The sequence below is a fragment of the Solanum pennellii genome, chromosome 5 (assembly GCF_001406875.1).
Source record: "Solanum pennellii chromosome 5, SPENNV200".
In the NCBI taxonomy this organism is placed as follows: Eukaryota; Viridiplantae; Streptophyta; class Magnoliopsida; order Solanales; family Solanaceae; genus Solanum; species Solanum pennellii.
Genome location: NC_028641.1, coordinates 49,160,203 through 49,170,884, shown reverse-complemented (window position 1 = coordinate 49,170,884; position 10,682 = coordinate 49,160,203). Strand labels below are relative to the sequence as shown.

The window sequence follows — 10,682 nt, the reverse complement described above, 5'->3', positions numbered from 1 at the left end:
TGACAAATAGACAAATACTACCATGCCATGCATAAAGACATAATCACAATCATACACATTAGAACACCTTCCTAAAACTCCATAAGGTGCCACTTGTGCAATGTCTAGGTGGGTTCATTTCTTTCACCTATCCTAAATAATCTCCCTTAGGTCATCCAAGTTAAGGTCTAAATCATTTACTTTATTTGTCCATTTTACTTTTGGGAAACTATAGCCTTAACCGACACTAAGGCCATGGGTGCTTAACTTGGAAGTTGGTGTTGTAGAGCCTTACACCAATGCAAGGTGTTCTTCCCTAGACAAGGTAGAACATAATCACATGCTAGCATATAAAGTCAATTCACTTGCTAGATCCTATGTGGCAAGCATAGTTATGGAACTTGGAGGTACATGCGAAAATCATCTTTATGCCAACATGTGGTATAATGGTTTTTCACTTACGGAAACCCTATTTATGCCTATCGAGGAATTTTTATTATCCACCTCATGAGATTTATGGTAGACCTTCCTTCCCACATTGGGAAGGGACACACACTCATATTCAAGTAAACTCCGTGTTAAGCTAAGTTCCCTTTATTGAAAAGCCATTGTTACATTACATTTATAAAATATAGCTTAGGAGAGTCATCCCCTCATATGCTTAGCTCATAGGTCATCGATGAGAGGTCATCAACCTAAATCATGTGAGAAACCTTTCAAATGGACATAGCATATATCATTAGCACTATCTAGATTAGCATACACTTGAGCACACCTTTCAAGGCTCCTCTATTAACTAGATCATCATTCATGTGTGTCTGTATACATATATGTGAGCAAACCTTTAACGTAACACATTAAGGTCACACATGTTCATACATTAATATTCACACACAGAGAAACGAAACTAGAAACTATCCTATCAAGGCAGACATGTGCAATGCATAGGCAATGTCCCATACCCTTGCCCATACTAGTACACCTATCAAGTCATCATATTTAAGGAAACACATATCATACTTTCATAGACATAATCTAAACATACAGGAACAGTAGTAGACACTAGTGAATATGACAACTACCTTTCATTTAGACACCATGACCTATGCTACTTGTAAGCATGCATGTAGAGTGAGAGTGTGTGTACATCGATCAATATGATAACATAATGGTTATCAACAACATATTGAGGCAGCCACCCTCTTAAGAACACATTAAAATTTCAAGCATAGACCACACAACACCATTTAGCATAGTAGGCAAGACAATCTTCATATTATATTCAAGACTCCTAACCTTAGCTATTCACATTGGGGTACATGGGTAGGGGTCATCAATCCTTAAAACTTAATGAATGGAAGAACCTACACATGATATTCCATAACCATTTACATGCTCATAACAATAGTAACATAACCTAGATTCACAACTAATGTAGAAGACTAGGCACAAGTTACACATAAGGTGATCATCATAACAACTCATTCATATATTCATCAATTTACCTTCAAGGCCATGGTCAACACATAAATAATGACAATAAAGTAAACACCACCATCATAAGTGGATCATACTACACAATGCCATACAAGATTTCATTAACATTACTATAAAGTAGTGGAGAAGTAGAGAAGTAGAAAAGCAGAGCAATTCTTAGCAATCCTTTAGCCTTTGGTCATCATTGACCATTACTACTCTTTCTCAATGATTAAAGTATAGGGCAGTAGCTAAAGTACCATAATCATAAAAGAAACCATGTACATGTCGCTAAAAGATCATATTACAATCTAATACAATACATCACATCACACTTAGATCATGTCATATACATTACAACATTCAATATATAGGCTAGAAGAATCTAAATCAATCTTTACCAATTCAATGGTTATCTCATTCATATTAGATCAGCAGTACCTAATAATCATTACATTATACATGTAGGCAGTAACTAAGGACAATTAACAATTATCGAATAACAAAACAACCAACGTAATGTCAAGATCACAAGTTACCACTTAATAGACTAGAAGAACATAGATCAACTCATATTAATCCTTCTTCACCTTGATCATAAACGATTTATACTTACAATTTAATCATAACATTAAAATTAGTCAGTAGCTACAAGACTCTAAACATACTCAAAATTCAGTGATCATATTGATACTAGACTAAGCATGCTCAAATCTCACTACATTGATCCTCATGGATCCTTCATCATCAATTCATCATTAATTCATGTAATAACAGTAGATATAGACAACTCAACGTAAGATAACGGCAATTCAACCATTTACAAGACATGATCACTATGCCCATGCAAGGGCTAAATCAGTTTTGGGAAGGGACATGGATTCATAATGCAATTGGATTAAATTTCACGTTAAAACCATCACATTAACATCAATTCATGATGATTAAAACATTAAAAACGTTTTGAGAAGGAACCCATGACTAGATTGAAAGACGAAGAGATTTGATCAGGAAACTTCTTTTAAAAAACATTGAGATTAACTCTCCAAGTGAAAAGCTACTTAGAGATGAAGGATCACCATACCTTTAAATTCATGAAAAACTTAAAAACTTGATGAATAAAGCAGAGGAACCCAAGCTCCAAGATTTTCTTGAGCTTCACAAACAATGGAGGTTTAGAGGGAGAATTGGTTTGGAGGGAAAGTATTTTTTGTGTGTATGGGATTGGGAATGGGTTGATCACGTTTTTGATCCCTTATATACAACCAAACATATCTAAATAAACCTATTAGGTTCAGGTTAGGACGTGGGATGAATTTCACATTCACCCCTTTAATGAAACAGTGTGTAGGCAGTGGCACTAGGCTAGATCTACGGACCACCATCAACGGAAAGTAGGTCCATCGACGGGCTGTCTGTGGCTTCAGTCAATATGACCTTGGCCTGTTCTTGGGTTGAGACCTTCCCAGGCTATGTTTCCATCCACGAGACCTCATCAACGGTCCATTCGTCAACTAAATGGGGGTCGTTTGGCTCGTCGATTGACACTACCAAGGACGTGTCTCGACAGCCCTTGGGACGTTTTTGTAGGACCTTTTGTGGGGCCCTTGAGAAGTCGTACCTTTACGTTTCCGTTGTAAATATTCACATTGACAAGTCAAAGACCTTCCACGCAATTATCACCCAAAATTCACACATAAAACACGTCCTAACATGCTAGGCCCCATCAAGACATACTTGAACGTCTCAAGGGCTAACTTTCGGACATCTTAAACGTTCTTGGACTTTTGACCACCAAACTTTGTGAAACTCCATATACTGACTATAAACATCATTATAACTCATTTTAAGACTTCATAAAATATGACATACAAATATAAGCACATATAGACACATGAGGCACATAGGTGACTAGTCGTTGAACGTCATTATTGTCCCTTGACGTTTCACTTCCAAATTACCTCAAACCTTATACACTGCCTCAATAAAATATAATAAACCATTTTAGGGCCTTAGACCCTTATGAAAAACATGTTAGGCTCTAGACACCCTAACTCATTTTTGGGGTCTTACAGTTATGAAGTTTTAATAGTAAATAATTATGTGTTATTAAGTACAATAAGATATTCCTTCACACTGATCCTTAAATCCATTATCTATTTGTATTTGAAGTCTCCCATGATATGCTACAAAATATAATTAAATGATATTGATATTTCTCATAAGAGAAAATGTATTTCTGAATTGAGAAAAACTTACCTATGGAACTTAGGTCTAAATCATATAAATATAAATAGGATTTCACATTGGATAACTAATGGACCTATATGTTTGTAGAATTTTGAGGCACAACCAACATGCTAATCTTGTTGAGAAGGTAAAATGACAAAGAGACATTTCCTTTCAAAAGGAAATAGAACAAGTAATAAATTAGAATCAATTCATTATGACTTGTGCGGTCGTATGAATAGACGAGACAGGAGGTGTTTTGAGTTTTTTGTGATTTTCATAATGACTACTCAAATAAGGATACATTTTTTTGATGTGCAATAAATCTGAATGCTTTGAAAAAGTTCAAAGAATTCAACATATAAACAATCATTTCATCTCAATATGCTACCCGAGGAACACCACAACAAAATGGAGTGGCAGAATGAAGGAATAAAAATCTTTTTAAAATTGTTAGATTAATGTTAAGTTAAACAAGTTTGTGTTTTTTCTTCTGGGGATATGACTTAGAAACTGCATATTACATTATGAATTTGGTTCCGTCCAAATCTGCTTCCTTAACCTCATATGAATTTTGGAATGCCCAAAAACCTAGTCTATGCCATATTTGAGTTTGGAGATTTATAGCTTATGTATGAAATGGGGAAACAAAAAAGTTGGAATCAAGGGAAAAAGTGTGTGTTTTCATTGGATATCACAAATGGAGTGTTTTTTGATCATGACTATTTAATTAACCATGTTATTAAAAGTAATCATGTGTCACATGAACTAAGCAAAGGAAATTACTGATGAAATGTCAACACATCTACCTCAAACAACTCTTGACATACCATTGCATCCAGGTAGTGTGAAGAATGTCGGTGGAAAGAATGTTTTTCAAGAGGTTGCTCCAGAGATTTCTCAAAAGCAGACTCATGACATCTCTCTACTGTAAAGTAGTGGAAGTAATATCCAACCTGAAATTATGGAGGAAGTAGTTCAAAATGTTCATAGTTTAGTTCAAAATGTAGCAAATCCTAAGATACTAGTCGTCCTAGTTGGAGATTTATTAGAACACCACAACGATTTACACTATTGAGAGAATAATATGATTGACTACGTGAAGAAACTATACATAACAATTAAATTATGCTTAAACACTACAAGATAAGATGTTGAAGAGTGGGTTATTGCTATGAAATTTGAACTGGAATCTATGTACTCAAACAAAGTCTAGGATTTTGTGGAACCACCACTAGGAGTTAAGCATATTTGTTGTAGTAGGTGGATATACAAGAAAAAGATAGGAGTGGATAGAAAAGTTAAAACTTTTAAGGCTCATCTTGTTTCCAAAGTGTTTACTCAAAAAGAAGGAATCGATTATGAGGAAACCTTTTGCCGGTAGCCATTCTTAAATCCATTAGAATTGTGTTATCCACTGCTGTTCATTATAAGTATGATATTTGGAAAATGGATGTCAAGACTGTATTTTTGAACGAAAGTCTTGATGAGTGCATTTATATTACACAACCAAAAATTTCATTGTGAATGGCAATGAAAGTATGTTCTGTAAGCTTTTGTAACGACTCGAAAAGTAATAATTTGATCTAAAGCTTAACATATGAACCCTATATGTTTATGTATAAATTAGTGATATAAAAAGGTCCAAAAATTTTGTTAAGTATAAGTTTAAGGGCAGCTTCAAGTCTAGTGAACCACTTCAAGGACCTTAAATGCTTTCTTAAATATTCCCTTAGATTTTTGTGGCTACGTCTATATGTTCAAGGGTGTTTCTATAAGTATTATTTTTAAATTAAATTAGAAAGTGGGTACAATTTATATTATTTGTAAATAATTATATGGATTTGATATTAAAATATCCCCCCAATAAATCACATTCACAAAGACGCTCTTTAGATAAAAAAGTTCATTTCCTCCAATATTTCTCTCTCTAAACTCAAGGAAGAAGAAGAAGTCATGGAAGCTTGGATTTGGGGATTTCAACAGAGTATCTTCATCAATTTTCTTCAAGGTTTCTTAATATAAGGATGGGTTCAATCCTAAAACGTTTTCAAATCATTTATATTGATGAATTATTGTTTAATTTATGATTATAAGTTTATTTTACATTGAATTCCTTCAAGAACACATGATTTTTCCTAAACTCTTTTATTTTGGAAATTGATTGAAAATTGGTTAATTATGAAATTATAAGTTATTTATATTAATTTAGTTTATGAAGTCATAACATTAATTATATCTTATTGTGATGAATTATTGATGTATTGGTGAGATGAGGATCATGACCTAAATGGGGAAGTTATGAATGAGTTTATGTTGAATTGCTTATGTGAATGATGGAGGATATCAATTGTCTTACCTCTTGTAGTATCTTGAATATATGGTTTGAGATTGATCCTTAACGATATATAATTTTGATTGATTGATGTATGATCCACTTATGGTTCACGTGTTTACCTATTAAGAAGGAATCAATTGATCCACTTATGGTGGAGGTGCATACATTATGGTATTTGTTGAATTGTATGTAGTGCTATTGTTGAAGTGTTATACCCACATGACTTGCAATATGAATATATGATTATATGATTATACACATGCAATGAACTAATGAACTAATTGAATTACAATTATGTACATGTCTAGTATAATGAATGTGGATGTGTTGAGTTGCATGGTCTACAATACCTTGAATGCAATATATGATGATTACGCATGATTATGATAGTATGTACATGCTTATGAACACAATGAGAGGGAATTCTCTACATAATAATGTTTGTGTTGTTTGTCATAATAGGGAAAATTAAACACACACTCTATGCATAAATATGATTATGGTGATTCTATGGTGTCGACTGAAAGTATAGTTCTCATTTAAACATTTACACATTATGAAATATGAAATTTACTTGTCTATGATTGTCCTATTGTGGTTATTGAATGTTAGTTCTCATGAAAACACTATAAATGTATGTAAAAGTATTTCTCACATGTATATTACGATTCTATAGTTTCAAGCTACGTTATCGATTGTATTGAATGAAGGCTAAAGTATTCCTTCACACATGTAGATACAATCTAATTACTATTAATGTATATGTTTAGGAAAAATGTTTAGAACTGAGTGGATATGGAAAATGAGATAGAGATTCTCCCTCTAGTTAGGTTGGTTCTTCTACATATGCTCTTATAAGATGGAAACTCATCCGCTAGTCAGCCCGGGTTTTGGAAAGAAGCAATCTCCCTATCCCATAACTATGAGCGTGCGTAGGTATTATCTAGTGGATCCACACTAAATCTGAATATTTCAGTTTTACCTTAGGCAAGTAGGATGCCTTTTTTCAGTGTGGGGTTATATAACACCGGATACCATGTAGCTCACATGGTCTATGTCGGTTAAGGCTATATTCCCCCTAATGAAGAAGAATATGAATTACGAATACGAAAGTGAGTTATATTCTATGGTTCCTCAAAAGGGTAAACTTAGTATAAATGGTAGTATGGCATGTCATTCATACATGGTACAAGTGGACTTTGAGAGTAGTCATGGTGTGTTCCTCTTATGTTTAGGTACTATGAATATGCATTATGTTTATTTACAATGAATATGCATTATGTTATGTGTTGTGAATATTTAGTATGTTTATGTATTATGAATGTGCATTATGTTATGTGTTGTGAAAATGAAGTATGCCTATGTTCTATGAATATGAAGTATTTTATGAATTATGAATATGAACATGATTATGAATGTCTCTTTACTGTGTATACGAACTATGAATGAGACTAATATATGATAGGTATGAGTATGGTAGTCCAAAGATAGTACTTAGTGTAGGTAGGGTTATGGGACCTTATATACTCATGGAACAAGTGCAATCTAGGGCTACTTATTTGGTTATGCTATTATGTCATATAAGTATGCTATTAAGGATGTTGACATAATGTCTATTGAATTATAGTACTCTTAATTAGGTTAATATAGAAGGTTGACTTACATATTTTATGTAATAGTTTATATCTCGCTTGGGTTGTATTATGAGTTATTTCCTTGTCTTGACACGATAAATTTGAATGTTTCCTAGTCTACGCTGGCTTTGAGGAATACTTATTGTGAGTAGTATTATGGGATGCTACTCATACATTTCACAAGCATGACTTAAAGTTATCTTAGGGGATGGTCGTAATGTATTTCTGTGAAGTATGTAATGCTTATGATCCTTAAGAATATGTATTGTCGAAAGCTTATATATTGAATATATCCTAACGTAAAGATATGATTTTTATGTTGGTTAGTTTTGGAGATTATGCATAATATGCTCTTATTCATGAAGCTTTACAAAAATGGCATATGCATGACTTTTATATGAAATGTCCCTTTCTATGCAAGTTTTTGCATGGTCGTCATACTTAGTAATTAATTGGGCTAACCTATATTTCTTTTACTTTTTACTACAATGTAGGTTTCAGCAAGAGAGAGAGTTCTCTATATTCAAGGGCTTGGGAAGAGTTCTCCAATACCAAGTGTAGTTCCTCATGATTTAGGGACAAGTATTTAGATGTTTCTTGTATTTAATTTATAATAGGTTATGTCTAGTTTTTGTAAGTCTTTCAATTGTGAAGGGTCGTGACCCTATCTTTAGGTTCCATGTCTTTGTTAGATTGCTATATGATATGTTGGCTTCCATTATGATTTTAAATGTCGTGTTCTTAAAGTAAAGGGTTTTTAAATAAAACTTTTAATTCCTTGTCGTTTTTCCTCGTGATCGAATGTTATGAATGCTATGAGGCTTGTTTTAAGACCTGTTCGAGGTCGAGTACGCCATGTTATGTCTAGGGGGTGTAATCGGGTCGTGATAACATTAGAGGTCCATTTAAGGATAGAAACGAGAATCAGGGGCATGGACTATTTTGACTAAAATTCTGTTTAAACTTTTGGTTTTGATTAGTTTCAAAATAAATCATACATCTATAAGAAATGGGAGGGAAACAGAGTAACATTTTTTATTCCTTACATAGATGACATCTTGCTCATAGGAAATAACGTGAGCATCTTTAATTCTGTTAAGGAGTGGTTGTCATTGAGTTTTGATGTGAAAAACTTGGCAGAAGCGTCACATATACTTGTGATTAAGCTCTTGCGAGATCGCAAACAATGGATATTAGGTTTGTCTCAAACACTTTATATTGATATTGTTCCTGTGTGATTTTGCATGAAAAAATAAAAAAAGGGGTTTCTTCGAGTTAGACAAAGAATTATTCTATCAAAGAGTGTCGCCCAAAACGGCTGACGAAATAGTCTTCACATCCGTGATGTACCCCCCTAGATGTAATCGGCATCATCGCCCTCGGAGAGGACTAAGACTAGCCTCTTAGCATTCGTCACAGTATTCATAGGTTAAAAATGCGGAAATTTTAGAACTTTTCTTCTATATCTATTTTACATAGACCTCTCGCATACACATAATATATTCATATCAAGTATGCATAGAACCTTCTTATAAAAATATTACATATACTTCTACATTTAAGGCGCACACATATATATAGGATACAATATATTCTTAAAATGGAAGTTTCATATTGAACCATCTAAACAAGAGTATATCAATTGGGCATAGCACGTACAACAATACAACAAAAGCGACATATAGGCTTTACAATATTTGTTATCAAATGAAAGAGAATGAAAAAAGTGTCTTTAATACTAATCAACATTCAATGCTTGAAAGTTGTATTGTCCTTGAAGTAGTAAACCTAAATATTTGGGACAAAAGGAGAAAGGGGGTTAGGACATCAATTGTACTAAGTATGGGCACATATGCACACACAACATAGAAATCATGTTGATATGGACATTTTACGTGCTAATTTACTTTGAAAAGCCTCATGCACATCCAAGAACCCATATGAACCCATGAACATGTAACTCTTAATTCAAGGCCATATACAACAGAAGACAAACATCATCAAGTATAGTCAAGTTAACATATATAAGAGTTCATAACATCATAATATAATCAAGACCATTACCCATAATACGTCATATAGTCTACAAGTGCAATGACCAAGTAAAGCCCCATAACCCTACTCAATTAAGTAAACCAAACAAAGAACCAGAAGCAATGCCTAACTTCACATAACATAACATCAAGAGTAATCCTTATCATGCTTAGCAATATAGACCAACAACATGTTGATAAGTGAAACTAACATCATATAGAATCAATAACATGTAAAGTCAATATATACATAATATTCACTTTATAAGATCATAAGAACGTAAGAACCACCTCCTAAGGCTTTCCTCAAGGCAAACTAGTGTAAGCCATAGGTAGAGTCCCAACGCCTACCTAGGATAAGTCAAACCTCTTAAGTCACCCTAGTTAGTTTTTACTTTACTACTTCATTTTACTTTCGGGAACACTTGCCTTAACCGACATAGACCACGAGATCTAAATGTGGTATCTAGTGTTATAAAACCTTACACCGATGGAAGGTGGTCTACTGGACAAAGTAGCACCAAATATGAAGATAACATCTAGGTGGATCCACTAGCTAGTATTCCTATGGTGGAAACATTGTTTATGGAGCTTGGGGCTGTCATGGAAATATTACTCTATACCCTTTTTGGGCTATGAGGCTATCCACCACGTGAGGACTATGGTGAACCCTAAATTCCCTCCTTGGGAAAACTCCACCCCTCATCTTCAAGTTCGCTAGGTGCTAAGCTAGTGTCCCTTTTGAAATGTCTTTAAGCCTTAATTAATCATCATATCTTAGTTTAGGTCATATAATCTACCACTTACATAATAATCATCAAACCTCAATAGGAATTGTATATGTATTGTCCTTTTATTACAATTCATACATGTGAGGTTAGCACATTTATATGATTACATTATGATAAAACACATAGATAAGTCATCACCATCGTTATACCATTATATCTTAGACAACAACTCATAAATCATAATTCAAGATATTCCAAGTCA

At 33.7% G+C, this 10,682-nt stretch overlaps 1 long non-coding RNA gene across 1 annotated transcript; it reads left to right on the top strand.

The window, feature by feature from the left end:
• The first annotated feature begins 5,573 nt into the window (after positions 1-5,573).
• On the top strand, positions 5,574-8,453 carry LOC114077149. Its single transcript, XR_003578169.1, has 2 exons — positions 5,574-5,695; positions 8,151-8,453. It is a non-coding gene; the product is annotated as an uncharacterized LOC114077149 (long non-coding RNA).
• Positions 8,454-10,682: the final 2,229 nt, after the last annotated feature.